This window comes from Capsicum annuum, chromosome 1, assembly GCF_002878395.1.
Source record: "Capsicum annuum cultivar UCD-10X-F1 chromosome 1, UCD10Xv1.1, whole genome shotgun sequence".
Taxonomy (NCBI): Eukaryota; Viridiplantae; Streptophyta; class Magnoliopsida; order Solanales; family Solanaceae; genus Capsicum; species Capsicum annuum.
The window spans coordinates 199,517,996-199,534,101 of record NC_061111.1 but is presented as its reverse complement, the minus strand read 5'-3'; the positions used below and the strand labels follow the sequence as shown (position 1 = coordinate 199,534,101).

The 16,106-nt window shown below is 30.9% G+C and overlaps 1 long non-coding RNA gene across 1 annotated transcript; it reads right to left on the bottom strand.

Moving 5' to 3' along the window:
- Positions 1-1,525: 1,525 nt before the first annotated feature.
- On the bottom strand, positions 1,526-9,485 carry LOC124888755. The gene is made up of 3 exons (XR_007047605.1): positions 9,377-9,485; positions 7,335-7,385; positions 1,526-3,864 (listed from the first exon to the last, which is right to left on the bottom strand). It is a non-coding gene; the product is annotated as an uncharacterized LOC124888755 (long non-coding RNA).
- Positions 9,486-16,106: the final 6,621 nt, after the last annotated feature.

Sequence of the window (16,106 nt, the reverse complement as noted above, 5' to 3'; positions counted from 1 at the left end):
AAGATCAAATCCGGTAGTATATGTGTAGTGAATCTTCATGATGAAATATTTGAAGATCGTAGAAAAATATATCAAGGCTTCTACATATGTTTTGATACAATGAAGAAGTCCTTCCTAGCTGGTTGTAGGAAGTGCATTGATTTGGATGGATGTTTTTTAAAAGGAGTGACAAAAGGACAGTTACTAGTTTTTGTGTGTAAAGATGGTAACAATCAAATATTACCACTCCCATGGGCAGTGGTTGAGATTGAAAATAAGTCCACTTGGAGTTGGTTTATCAGAATTGTAAAAGAAGATCTTCAGCTGGGAGATAGGAAAGATTTGACAGTGATAACAAACATGCAAAAGGGAAGAAATTGTTGTTTCTGCTTTTGTTTTTGTTTTTATTTCGGTTTGTGTTTCTATTTATAGAAATTGTTGTAACTATTTTTTTTTCTTATAGGGATTAGAAATTGTTGTAACTGAACTTGTACCAAATACTGAACATAGAATGTGTGTAAGACATGTCTTTGCAAACTGGTCAAAAAATATTATATGTAGAGGTATTGAGAAGAAAAAATGTCTTTGGAGGTGTGCAAAATCTACCTTTGAGATTGAGCTTAGGGACAACATTAGGTATATGAAGATGTTGGGGAGGAGGAGGGGAAAAAAATACTAGATAAGTTAATGTATTTTAATCCAGAGAGATGGAACAAGGTTTACTTTAGCTTTGAAACAAAGTATGATATTGTTGACAACAACATGACATAATGTTTTAATGCCTGGCTATTAGGAGCTAGGCACAAGACAATAGTTACAATGTTAGAAGAGATTAGGGTAAAAATGATTAAAAGAGTGGGATAGATGAGGGATTTTTGTGATACTTGGATCAGTAGCATTTCTCTAATGGCTATAAAAGTACTAAATGATAATACAACAAGGTCTATGAAGTGCAACATAGAATGGAATTCTGATACTGGGTATGAGGTGCTTGATAGATGATATAGGTATATTGTGGATCTTTCTAGACAATATTTTAGTTGTAGAGCATGGCTTTTGAAGGGTATACTCTGTCCTCATGCAATGGCTGCTCTTCACTGTCATACACGATTTTTGCCAAAGGTCAAAGCGGCATTATGGACTCTAAAAGAATTTATTTTTGTACAGAGTCGCCACCTAATTTTTACGAAAAAATAGAAAATCTATTTATTTATTAACATGTATGACTTGTGTTTTAGTTTACGAACCAGTTTAGATTCTAGGTAACGGTTCAAATTATTTCGAAGGAAAGGTATTAGGCACCCTTCAGAATTCACAGAAAGTGATTTCCGGCCAGACTTACGTTTATTTTTAAAAAAATCTTTGTGTATATATATAAATATAAAATGTGTATTAAAATGATGTAAATAATTTATATACAAAAGATGTATAAATTACCTATATTATAGTAAAACTATGTTTAAAAGTATATGAAAATATGTAAATAAAAGTAAGTATGTACATGAAAAGAAAGGAAAAAAAATAAAGATTGAATTATGGAAAATTTATTTTAAAGAAAAAAAATTATATAATGTTTTTAGTGTAAAAAATATGAATTATTTGATTAGATATCTCAATTAATTTGATATAAAAATTAACGGCCTAAATTTGCCTAAATGTGTGTTAAAGATTGTGTAAGTAAACATATCCCCACCCAACACCCAAAAATAAAGTTTTCACTATGATAATACTTTGTACAAGTATAAAAATATAGAAATACAACACTAAAGTTCAAAGTCTTCTTTAAATGTCACTCCCGACAAATATTCTTGAGGACCCAGTTAGGCGTTGCTTCCATAGCTTTCACCGGAGCAACGTTAGTACACAAGATCTGACCAATTTTTTTTTTTTTTTTGTCTTTGTATGTACCGTGTGTGTATTCAGTTGAAGATCAGTGTGTGAGGTGTGTGAATTCTTAGGCAGTGCGCTATGTGTGTTCTGTGTAAAAAAAATGAAGGAGATAATGTTATTAATTGTTGCGGTGTGAAAATAATTGTGTGGGCCTATGTGAGGTGTAATTGTGTTGGAAAGGTGTAAGAATATTTTGTTGTGGTCAAAAGTGTGTGGAGAAAATATGTACATGTATCGTGTATTGTTTTGAAAAAGGAAGGAAAATTGGGGAAGATGATGGGTGGATGTAGAATATTATGATGATGTGGGCCCCTCATTTTCTTTTTGTAGAATTTGTTGGTGGAGTGTTAAGTGTGAAAGGGTAGATGGGAGATATAATTATTTGGGGAGAGATAAAATTATGTGTCTACAATGTATAAATATATGATGTCGATGTATAATTATAGAAAAATATAAAGAACTAATACAATTATCTTAAAAAATATTTTATACTATAAATAATTAGAATTATAATTACGTAAAAAAAATTGCAGTGTTATATTATATACGTACGCAGATGACTGTGCAAAAATATTAAAATTGTAATAAAATGATAAAAATTCTAAAATCTATGAAATTAAGTGTGTGAATATGTGTGGTGTTGTAGTAAAAAAAATAATTATGTTAGGTGGTAGATGGAATATTAGGTGGGAAAGTTATAGGTGGGGTAGAGTACAGAGAGGTTAAAAATGAGTAAATATTAATTATTCAGGGATGGACAAAATTACACATCTACAGTATATTACTATTCATCAATACTACATTACTATTCATCATTACTATTCATCAATCATCTCAATACTGTAAAAAAATGTGACGTCACGTTGTGCACGTGTGCGGATGATTTTAAAAATATTAAAAGATAATAAATTGATAAAAATTTCGAAATAAGAAAAAGTATTAATAAATTATGAAAAGTAAAAAGGTGACAACAAATTGATTAAAATCCTAAAGTAAGGATGATTATCAATAATTTATCAAAAATAATTGTGAAAAGGAGTAAAAAATTACATTTTATGCCCTTTAATGATCAGGAAGCCTGAAGACGTCAATTTTAGGCACGAAGAGCAAAAATTAGGTATCAACAGTTGCCCCTTTTCATTTTAGGATGATTTATTAGTCTTCAAATGAAAACGTTGACGTGTAGCCAATTTTACTCGACAAAAAATAATTTTTTCTTTGTTTTCTTTTTTTTCTTCTTCTTTTTTTTTTTAAAGAAAAATTCAAACTCTAATTTAGAGTTGTATACATACCTCGAGTGGTATGATGATCAAATCAGGTGTAATTTAAAATAATAGGCAATTTATTTATTACCTTGTTATTAGGAATGAATGATCATGTGAAATGATTATTGGGGAGAGGACTGTTTAGAAACAGAAGTGTTAATATATTTCCGATGCTCTTTTCAAATTGCCCCAGTATCGATGTGAAATGTTGGAGATGAAAGATTGTGTACTAGGGGAGAAAGAATGATTGGGAGATTGTGATGATTGAACTCTGCATAAAATTTCCTACATATCTCGAGTGTCGCGAGAATCAGGTCAATGTAGTTCGAATCATAACAAAATTTTGATAAATATCAAAATTTGTCCAATGAAGAATTATGGTGACACTGAATTTCTTCGAGGATGATAACAAAATTTTAGCACGAATGGAATGGCTACGGGTGTACTTGTCCCTGAATGGTTGTTTGGGGTAGTTGGGAATAAGGAGATGTTGGATAGTCATATCTTTTGATGATTTTGAGGGAAGAGGATATTGCGGATTTTCAAAAATTTCCCACTGTCGGATTTAGATGATGCTAGGCGATGACGCTAAGGATTATAAAAAATGAGAGTTTTGAGTCGAGTTGAGTTTCTTTGCCGGAATCCTTGACGTAGCTAGGGATGCTTGACATTTCGCTAACTTGCCCCAGTTTGCTGCTAAGAGGCCAGTTCTACGTTGTATAGCATGTTCCTGCAAAATAGGTAAAAGGGGTGAACAATACCTGTTGTTCAAAAATTATAAACTGAAATTGTAATGTAAAGAGTAGGGTATAGATATTCAAACTAGTATTGTCTCTGTTTGTGAAGGCAATCCGACTGGTGGGGCAATAACTAAAATGTAGATAACCTCTTTGGTTGAAATGTAAATAGCCTCCATCGGCTGAATAGTTGCTGCAATGTAAATAGCCTCTGTCGGCTGAAATATAAATAGTCTCCGTCGACTGAAATGTAAACAGCCTCCGTCGGCTGAAATGTAAATAGCCTCCATCGGCTGAAATATAAATAGTCACTCGACTGTTGGGGCTTTAAAAGGTAATAGCCACTCGACTGGCGAGGCTATGAAATGTAAAAGCCACTCGACTGGCGGGGCTTTGAAAGGTAATAGCCACTTAAATGGAGGGGCTATGAAATGTAAAAGCCACTCAACTGGCGAGGCTTTGAAAAGTAATAGTTGTTCGACTGGCGAGTCTATGAAATGTAAAAGACAAATTATTGGGGCGGACTTTCCCTGTCCTATTGTTCGGGGCGGACTTGCCCTGTCCTATTGTTCGGGGTAGACTGCCCCTGTCCTATTGTTCGGGACGGACTGCCCTGTCCTATTGTTCAAGGTGGACTATCCTGTCCTATTGTTCGGGGCGGACTGCCCTGTGAAGTGTAATATGAAGGCATGTGTATGAGAGGAAAGAATTTTTTTTTTGTATTTTCGTTGTAAAAATTGTGTTGAAAAATGCGGAATACTGCTTTCTCTTTTCTTTGTAAGAAATATGGAAAGGTAAGATGCAGAAAAATGTTTCAGATTTTCTTTGTAAGAATGTTGAAATGTAAAAATGCAAAAATTATTTTATTTATTTATGTGGACAAGTGAAAATGTATAAATTTATTTTGTATTTTCTTGGTAAGAAATGTGAAGAATGAAAATGTAGAAAATTATTTGTATTTTCTTTTTTGAGGAAAAAACATAGTTGTGTCTTGACTGTAGTTGGTACCAACAATTAGTAATGTGTATAAGAATTCCCCATCTCCTTCCTATCTAACTGAGATCGACTTCAGGGTAACTCCTATAATTTCAAGTGGTACCTTAAACATTCCTAAGTATTGACAAGTTATATTTATCTTGCTTCAAACAAAGACTTTGAACTGTGCTTGTTCTCACGTTTCAAGTACCCTTTCTAGATAGAATGTCTTATTCTCAATGTCTTATTCTCACACCTATTTGAGTATTATTTTTCTTTTGAATTTGAAGACGTTGGAGATATATGCTCACACTCAGAAAGAAGTTCAATGAATGCAATTGTGATACCATAAGCTTGGCCTTCATGTAGGTATCCACTAATGCGAGAACACTTAGGATAAGATCACGTAGGACTTGTTATCGGCTTGTAATGTAGGCTTGGGGTTGGGTAGGATGACATTTGGGATAAAAGTGACTAATTCCTCAATGAGCATTGCATTGTATCTGTGTTTTTGACATTTATGGCGCTTTAACGCTCGATCTTCTTTGTTGTTCTTCTATGCCCCTTGTTTTGTATTTGCTTTGACTTCTTTTGAATCTTATGTTGGAGTTTTTCCCTCTTTTCTTTTCAATAAATTTATTTTTTTCTATGCAGATTCTCCATCTTTGTTGGAGTTTTTTTTTATAGGGGCTTTTGCTCCTTCTTCTTTGAAGTCATCTTTTGTTTTTGTTCTTATGGGGCTATGCGTCCTTTGTTTTTGACGTCTTTGATCTTGAATCTTTATTTACAACTTGCACATACTTAGTGAGCTTAAGGAGATGGGCCAAGAGAGGGCTAGTGCATGTAAGCACTCAAAAGGTATAGGCTCAGATGTGGTTATTCAAGAAAAGGCTTCAGGCTCAAAGGGAAAAATACTAGGGATTTATGTCATTTGGTGGGTGTGGAAGGCACAATCGGGTCCAAAAAGACCTACAATCCTTTCCCAAACTCAATGTAACTTAGAATTTTGCCTCAACAACATTCAGGCCAAGTTCTAGATCAACAATGCAATACAGTGAACTAGTCTAAGGCTCACCACATAATGCACTTGAAACGATGAGGTTAACTTTGTTCTTATCTTAGATGTATGCAAGAGAATTCTCGAGTGTCACTCAGGTTCGACTAAGAGGTACCAAAAGAATCTATGATTAACCGTAAAGACGGTCCTCTCCATCATACCAATTTATTCTTTCTCATGCATACTTCTAACTATGTTGGTACCAATCAAGTCAAATTTTGAATCTTTTATTTATTTGGGAAAAAAAGGGGACCGAACCCAAATGAGGGTTGCCTATGTTTCTTGTGAAAACAAGAATCAGGTCTGCTTAGCTCAGGAGTTTTGGCACAACATGGCCAACAAACTCTCTTTCTTTTCTTTTTTTTTTTTTGAAAAAAGAAAAGAAAATAACAAATGTCAAAAGAATTAATGAAAAATATTTTTGAATTTTTCAATTTTAACATTCCTATACAAAGTGAAACCTATGATTACCAAAAATCTTTTTGAACTCTCGATTTTGAAATTCATACGAAAATGAAACTTGAAACTAGTAAAGAAAAATCTTTTTTATAATTTTCTTTTAAAGATGTATATGACACCTACTCTAAATGAAGAATAAAGCAAATCTTTTTGTATTTTTGAAATAATATCAAAAGGTAGGCCGACTATACACTAATGTTATTAAGATTTGGATTTAAGGAGCTATTAAATTGCGCTCTTGAAGGCTTTTGGAGAGCGTCTTTGAACTGTTTCAAAAAATTTGCATCAGTTTTGAATACCGAAGAAATTATTCTGGAACAGTGAGGAGACCGAACCCATATGCAGGGTTGCCTACGTATCTTGTCAGGACAAGAATCAGGTCAAAACGTAGTTCAAATCTACGCCATCTAGTAGCAATGTAGCTAAGGTGTATTTTTTAATTGATCTGCTATACAAAACAAAGGCTAGACTACACCTTCTCACTAAAGTATAATCAATTTAGATCAAACAAATATGTACACACAATAATTCTTCAAATATGTACAAAAATTACAATAATGTGTCACTTGGGTTTGGAACCCTTTGAACATAGAGTTGTCTAATGATACATGCACCTATATTCAGGGAAGCTCTATCTTAAGTTCTTCTAAAATTTGGCTTCCTAGACACAAGGTTCCTGAGTGGACAACTCGAATGAGAAGGCTACGCAATCACACAGAAAAAAATTCGGACACACCGCACATATGCCAATTCTCCTAGAATTTGAAATTTGAAAGAAATTTGTGGGTGCGCGAAACACACCTCACTTGTATGTGATTGTGTCAGCTTTTTTTTTAAAATATGAACATGATGACAGTTTATATAAAGCAATAAACAAATAAATAAACTAATAACAATTTATACCACACAAACAGGATAAATCAAGACAATTATAAAAATTAAATAATAATGCAGAAAAATATAAATATTTACCTAAATTTGAAATGGTTAGAACCTTCTGCATTCCCCAGCGGAGTCACCATTCTGTCATACATGATTTTTTCCAAAGGTCAAAACGAGCATGGCATCATGGACTCTAAAAGAATTAATTTTTGTACAGAGTCGCCACCTAATTTTTACAGAAAAATAGGAAACCTATTTACTTATTAACATGTATGACTTGTGTTTTAATCTACGAACTAGTTTAGATTCTAGGTAAGGGTTCAATTTATTTCGAAGGAAAGATATTAGGCATCCTTCAAAATCCACAAAAAGTGGTTCCCGGCCAGACTTACGTTTATTTTTAAAAAAATCTTTGTGTATATATACAAATAAAAAATGTGTATTAAAATGATGTAAATAATTTATATACAAAAGATGTACAAATTACCTATATTATAGTAAAACTATGTATAAAAGTATATGAAAATATGTAAATAAAATTAACTATGTATATGAAAAAAAATTGAATAAAGGAAAATTTATTTTAAAGAAAAAAAATTATATAATGCTTTTAGTGTAAAAATAATGAATTATTTGATTAGATATTTCAATTAATTTGATATAAAAATTAACGGCCTAAATTTGCCTAAACGTGTGTTAAAGATTGCGTAAGTAAACATATCCCCACTCAACACCCAAAAGTAAAGTTTTCACTATGATAATATTTTGTACAAGTATAAAAAATATAGAAATATAACACCAAAGTTCAAAGTCTTCTTTAAATGTCACTCCCGACAAATATTCTTGAGGACCCAGCTAGGCGTTGCTTCTATAGCTTTCACCGGAGCAACGTCAGAACACAAGATCTGACCAAATTTTTTTTTTTGTCTTTGTACGTACCGTGTGTGTGTATTCTGTTGAAGATCGGTGTGTGAGGTGTGTGAATTCTTAGGCAGTGCGTTGTGTGTGTTCTGTGTAAAAAAAATGGAGGAGATGATGTTATTAATTGTTATGGTGTGAGAATAATTGTGTGGACCCGTGTGAGGTGTTGTGGTGTGAGAATAATTGTGTGGACCCGTGTGAGGTGTAATTGTGTTGGAAAGGTGTAATATTTTGTTGTGGTCTAAAGTGTGTGGAGAAAATATGTACATGTATCGTATTGTTTTGAAAAAGGAAGGAGAATTGTGGAAAATGATGGGTGGATGTGGAATATTATGATGATGTGGGCCCCTCCTTTTCGTTTTGTAGAATGTGTTTGTGGAGTGTTAGGTGTGAAAGGGTAGATGGGAGATATTATTATTCGGGGAGAGATAAAATTATGTGTCTACAATGTATAAATATATGATGTCGATGTATAATTACAGAAAAATATAAAGAACTAATATAATTATATTAAAAAAGATTTTATGCTATAAATAATTAAAATTATAATTACGTAAAAAGAATTGCAGTGTTATGTTATGTACGTACGCAGATGACTGCACAAAAATATCAAAATTATAATAAACTGATAGAAATTCTAAAATCTATGAAATTAAGTGTGTGAATATTTGTGGTGTTGTAGTAAAAAAAATAATTGTGTTAGGTGGTAGATGGAATATTAGGTGGGAAAGAGATAGATGGGGTAGGGTACGGAGAGGTAAAAAATGAGTAAATATTAATTATTCGGGGATGGACAAAATTATATATATACAGTATATTTCTATTCATCAATACTACATTACTATTCATCAATCATCTCAATACTGTAAAAATATGTGATGTCACGTCGTGCACGTGTGCGGATGATTTTAAAAATCTTAAAAGATAATAAATTGATAAAAAATTTGAAATAAGAAAAAGTATTAATAAATTATGAAAAGTAAAAAGGTGACAACAAATTGATTAAAATCCTAAAGTAAGGATGATTATCAATAATTTGTCAAAAATAATTATGAAAAGGTGTAAAAAATTACATTTTATGCCCTTTAACGATCAGGAAATCTGAAGACGTTAATTTTAGGCATGGAGAGCAAAAATTGGGTGTCAACATTCACCACAAAAAATTGAAACCTGTAAACTACATCTCTCACTGGTACAATAGAGAAACTTACATGAACACATACGGTTTCTTCATTCAATCAGTTTTGAATATGAATATGTGGCCAGAATCACAGAATATTTCTGTTATGCCACCTCCTTTTAGGAAGATGTCAGGTAGGCCTGGAAAGAATAGGAAAAAAGAAGAAGGTAAAATCAAAAAGAAAACTGAAAATTTGTCCAAGAGAGAGGTTGAGATGTCATGCAATACTTGTCATAGAGAGGCTCACAATAAAAGAAAATGTTGTTGCTGACACTAATGCAAATCCTGGCCCAAGTTTATCTATTGGTGTAGTCCCAAGTACAGGTCTAAGTTGATCAATTGTTGCAGTACCTACTATTGGATAAGGGAGAGGTTCAACTAGAAGATGAAGGGGTAGACCAAAGGATTCTACAAAAAATGTATTTTATTTAATATGTATGTTATAAACTAATTATGCCTACCTTATACTTAATATCTTTTTTTCTTTCTTTTTAGTGTGCTGGCAGACCAAGAATGATTGGAATAGGAGTACTTTACATACAAAGTGGATGCACAACTCTTAATGTAAGTTTACTACTTCATTTACTATTAGCCCCTTTACTATCTAAATTTTGTTTACTAAAATTTATATAAATGTTAACACTTTTTTTATTTGAGCAACCTGAAATGCCTAGTGAGAGATTTAAAACTGTGAAGTCTTCAATAATTGGGACTGAAAATCTTGGTTATAAACCAAAAATTAATGTGAAATTGAGAGGAAAAAAAAGGTATGATTCCAGGTAACTACAAGAAATAAGAGAAAAAAAGACAAATGGAGACAAGATCCAAGGCTCCACACTTGATTCAAGAAAGCTTCAATGTTCAATCTCTATAAGAAGTTGGTGTAGACTGATTGTTTCATTTGTATAAATGTTGGCAGTTGTGACTGCATTTACGATTATTTTTGATAGTTCACTGATGTTGACAGTTGTGACTCCTTTAAAAATAATTTATTGGTGGCAGCTTTGACTGTATTTTGTAACTGCAATATTGTTAACAGTTGTAATCTTTTTGTAAATATTTTTGAAAATAAGATGTAAATGCACTCATTTTTTGTTAATGATTAAGCAACTGTAAGTTTATTGTTGCTGAAATTTGTGTTTGTGCTTATGCAGCAGGTGTGACTGCATTTATTAATGTTTAATTCTTTATGTGTGATTATGCCTATGTGGGTTGGTTGGTTGTGCCTTAGTATTGTGATGTTGCATACAAATTGCAACACAAACAACCACAAAAAACAAAGTCAAAACTATCAAGTTCAACCTTGCAATTCATTACACAAAACAATTTCATTACACAAAACAATTTAATACCTAAAAATTGTTACAATTTCAGTCCCTTACAACATATCAAAAACAAAGCAAATTAACAGTTTTGGGCAACCTTTTTGGATTTCCTTTCAAGTACATGAATTGAAATAGAAAACTAACACCTAATATACATACACAAATGAGAGTAGTCCAAAGTTGTTTCTCTCTTTTCTTGGACTTAGCCAACTTAATCTTCCATTTTTTCTCATTTGCCTTCATCATCATCAAATCATCCTAAAAATTATTTAGTTGCAACTCTATTTTGTTCTATTTTGCTCTTCACAAATTTAGTTGTCCCAGTAGTCTTGTCATCAACTATTTTGTGTTCATAAATTATACAATTTGCAGAAGATTCACTCTTTCCTCAAGCTCCCTAATTCTTTCCAACAATTTAGCAATAACAAATTTGAATCTTTGATCAATATAATCATCCTTCCAAAGACAGAAATCACATAATCTAGCATTCTAAAATGAAAGCAATTAGATTCATATACACTATTCAAGATCAATGTTTGAATAAAAACTCACATAGTAAGGACAACTCCAATATTGTCCACCCAGATTTCTTGAGGTCCATAAAGTCATCAAAGGCAAAAGATGTCCATTTTTGCATCGAACCTCGTCCAACTTATGATCTTCTTCTTTCTTACAAAGTCTACTCAAACTTATCTTAGCCATTAAAATGCCTTGATTAAGAAAACAAGCTTTAAGAGAGGTTGAATAAATACTTGAGGGAAGAAATATTTATCAAAATTTCAACAAAATCAAGACAAAAGAATTATATTTTCTCGCAATATAGCAAGAAATCGAACGATTAAAAAGATTTAGTTACCAATTCTTCAGATAAATGATCTTGTATTTTGATTTTGGATGACAAATTTGGGAATTAGGATTCTTTAGTTTGGAGCCCCAAATTGACTTAAATGGAGGATATTGTTTTGAGTTTCAAAAGGTTGGATACGCCTATATAGAGTGTAAGAAATGTGCCTTGGTATGAGTGTCGCGGGGAGGTAATAGTTTCACTTTTATATAGTATAGGTGTGTAATAAGTTACTTTGATATTTTGGGTGTGTTCTAGACTTTTTGCGTATAGTTTGAGGTGGAAACGATGACTTTTCCAATTAACAAAAGGTTTGTTTCAACATGCATGTTTTCCATTATTTAATTTAGAGTTAAGGGTATTTTTGACCTTTAAAGTGATTCATTATAGCTTACGTGTATCTCAGAAATGTATTAAACGGACACCTCTGTGTATTTTGAAATCAACTCTTCGGATCCTCTTTGTGCCATTTTCCTCTTTTTAGTGTTTCTTTGATTGAAACCCTAATCTATTTACCATTTGCTTAGTTTTACCCCTAATTAAATTTGTGAAATTAGTTTCATCATTTTTGTTCAATCTTGGTAATTCGTTGGAATATTTTGGTTTGTATTGTTTCGATGCTATATTTCTTTGGTTTACTCTTCGTTATGTTGTTGGTTGTTCTAAATTTTTCTTGTTATTCTTTTATTTTCTCTTTCGTTTAATAGAAAATGACTTCTAGTTTAGTTTCTTGATTTTCTTTTTTTTTTTGTTTTTTCCCCAAAAGTTGTATTCTAAATTAAAAGAATTTCAAGTATTTTGGTTATGATTCGTTGTAGTTGTATTATTAAATGTTCTCACTTGTATATTGAGGTCGTTTCACTCCAAATTCTTTCCGCATGTAAAATTTTACAGGAATTTATGTTTAAGTAACTACAAGTTTTAATTGGACATTTTTAACGAGAATTGAAATCTTATAGGAAGATTTGACACTATAAATGTTGCTGCTAGGTATGACATAGCAGAAATAGGATCTGAGTTCCACTAGTAAAGTTATACGGTACTACTATTTAAATAGAAAAAATCGAAGCGTAGTGGTGTTAATTTTTCATTAATTTGAGGGCATATGTTCGTGTTACGATTAAATTTAGAGTACTTGATGCATATATCAATTTCAACATAACAGATTTTGTAAGTTTCTATGACCCACATAATTAATTTATTTTAGTTTAACAATAATTGAATAAGTTAAATCTTACATCTGTATGGGGAAGTTACCTAGTAGGATTAAAACTACTGACTACTCTATTAGTGGGATAATTACTGACTATTGGTGAGATAACTACTGTTAGTGGGATAATTATTATATCCATTGTAGACATGTGATTTTTGACCCTCCCTGAGTGTAATATATACATTTTTCGGTATTAAATATTTATATTTGATCCGATATTATTTTAATTATTATTTTATTTTTAATAAATTTTTAGTTAAAAGATAAATAACTAAATGAAGTTAATTTTAGGATATTATTTTATTTTATTTCAATTTTTAAAAAAACAATACAAAAATTTTAAAAATATGTTTCTTTTTAAATAAATAAGTTAGTAGTTTTAGTACTATCTTAATTATATTTATTTTTGACTATTTTTAAAATTTTTATTGTATTTTCTTAAAAATAAAAATTTATTTGTTATTATTATATTATTTTTATTGTTATTATTATTATTTTATTTATTTATTTTGTTATTATTATTATATTTTAAAAAAAATAAAAATTTAATCTTATCATATCCTAACCTACCCCAACCACCCCTAATTTTCCTCCAACTCCCTCAACCTCCTAAATCACACCCTATATATATATACACACTACAACACACGGATACATACACACGAAAAACACAACAAAAAAAGAGTAAGAGCGAAAAAAAAAAAAAGAGAGAGAGAGAGAACCATAAAGAGAAAAACAAGGGAGGAAATCGGAAAAGAAAAACAAAAACAAAAAACAAGATAGATAACAAGTAAGGGAAAAACAAAACAATTCCAATACTTCCTATTTCATGGTCATACCCATACAAACTAGATAAAAATAAAAAGAAAGAAAAGAAAAGTGTTGCAAATAGTTGAGGTTGGGTCCCGTTTGAGTTTTCGATGACGATATTTTTTTTTTTTTAATTCATTGCAGGTTCATATCAAATTTCGTATTATTTATTTTATAAGTTTTTGTTATAAATCAAATTGTGAATGAATTTATTTTAATGGCTTTTTCTATTATTTAGTATGTTTAATTTATTATTTTTTTGTAATTCATGCTTTATATCTTTATTTGTAATTCGTATGTTGTTTTCGAAATAATGTTAGTCAAATTGATTTTGAATTTTAAATGAGATGATCTTTAAAGTTATTTGTCATGTTAACGTGCAAATTATTATATAAACCATCCATGCATGCAAAAAATAGAATAATTAATTAGTTTTTTTAAAAAAGGAAGGAAAAATACAAACACAAAAAGAGGGAAACAGAATGTTTGAAAACAAGAAAAAGGGACTTTTTTTTTTTTTTCGGTACTAAAGAATTTGAAGACCTGATTTTAGGTTAATTTGATTTTTTTTTATTTAAATAACAAAAATATCTTATCCATTTTAAACAAAAAAGTAATGTGCAGTTATGGATATGTTTTGTTTTCTTTTGAATAGGGTCATGTAATATTTTTTTTTAAAATTTCTTTTAAATTATCAAGTGTAAAGATTTGATAAGTTAAGATCGTAATCTATTATTTAATAAGTTTTCGTTTTATTTATTTTATTATTATAGTTTTTTTATGCTAATTAAGTATAAGAAACTTTCATGTTTAATTTGATTTAGTTTATATGACGTGATTTAAATATAACATTCGGGGAATTTTAATAGATATATTATTATTATTATTATTATTATTATTATTATTATTATTATTATTATTAATCATTAATAAAATTTATTGAATATTTATTAAATTATTTATTCTTTAAAAAATGAATTTTACTCAATTTTATTGTTTAAATTAAATAATATTTCAAATAAATAACTGTTACAAGTTTATAAAAAAAAACAAATGCTTTTAACGTTAGATAAAGTTTAGATACATTTTAAAAATATTCATCTCAATTAAGAATGCGACGTACGTATCTTTTTGAGACATTTAAAAATTCAAAGATGCAATAATGCACCTTGACAAATATTTTTCTAAAATTAATTTTCACCGATTTAATACAAGAGTTATAGACAGATTTTAGATATAAAAAATGAGCGAACCTAGGCCCCAACATAATTATCAAAATAATTTAAGTTAAGATAAGTTAATAAAAGCGACTGTGCTGGAACCATGGGACTCGAGGGGTGCCTCACACCTTCTCCTCGGTCAACAGAATTACTTACCCGGTCTTCTATTTTTGCAGACCAATAAAAAGAGTCATTTTCTTTTGATTAGGGATTCAAAAAGGTGAGTTGGAACACCATAACTCAATTCCAAGTGGCGACTCTGTAAATTAAATTAATCCCTATTCAAAACCGTCACTTTAATTGGAAAAAACCTTCGACCTTGAAGCCACGAGCGGAAAAAGGGGTGTGACATCTCTGGCGACTCTGCTGGGGACTAATAAGAATTTGAGCTTTTTATATTGACTTATACTTGCTTTAATTATTGTTGATATTGTGTTTGTTGGCCTTATGTGCTACTTGTTGCTCATTTACCGCTTTGATATTAATTGAATTGTATTATATACTGCCTTCTCTTACGCACCCCCTCTGAGTCTCTGAAATAGGATAGAAAGAATGCAACACATGCATCCTACTTTCTTTTTGAGATAGCCGAAGTGTCAAGGCACCTGGTGAAGAACTATAGTCATACATGTTAGGCGGGGTTCGGATTGGCGACGAAGGCGGTGTTGTCCTGCTACCGATCAAGTTGTGCCTCCACGGCTCGAGTGTCTGCTCGAGTAAGCCAATTTAGACACCTATCCCTATTATGCTTAAACTTAGAAGAACTGAAAACTCAGAATCTGGTTATCGTTATTAGGTGTCACTTTATTTGCATCATATGCATTTGACTTAGCGGGACCCGGCACAGGGGCCGGGTGTGTCTATGACAGGTGACCTACTTTATAAAGACCAACATGTGCATCCTACGTGTTCTTTGATATTTGTTTGGAAGGTTGTTTTTTTGTTGACCAGCTTTAAGCAACTTTAAAATGCAAGAGATTAAATTATCCTCATATTTAGTGAATTATTTTTCAAAGAAAATTTTATTTTTAAAAGAAATGAAAAATTTTAGTAACATGGTTTTACGGTCTTCATGAACTACGAGGGTCAGATTCTCACTCTTAATTGAGATACATAGGAAGCCTTTTTCGGGGTACGACCCTATCTTTTGAAAAATTATTCATAGATTTGTTGGGGAATATTTTGAAAATATGAATACTTTCATAATTTTTTTTTATTCTCAAGTTCAATTTATATATATATATCTTAATAGCTCAAATCTTTAAGGATCATGAGGCTAAGTGTTACAAAATAAAAATATATATAAATCTTAATAGCCCTGAATGTTTAGGGATCATGCGGCTAAGTTT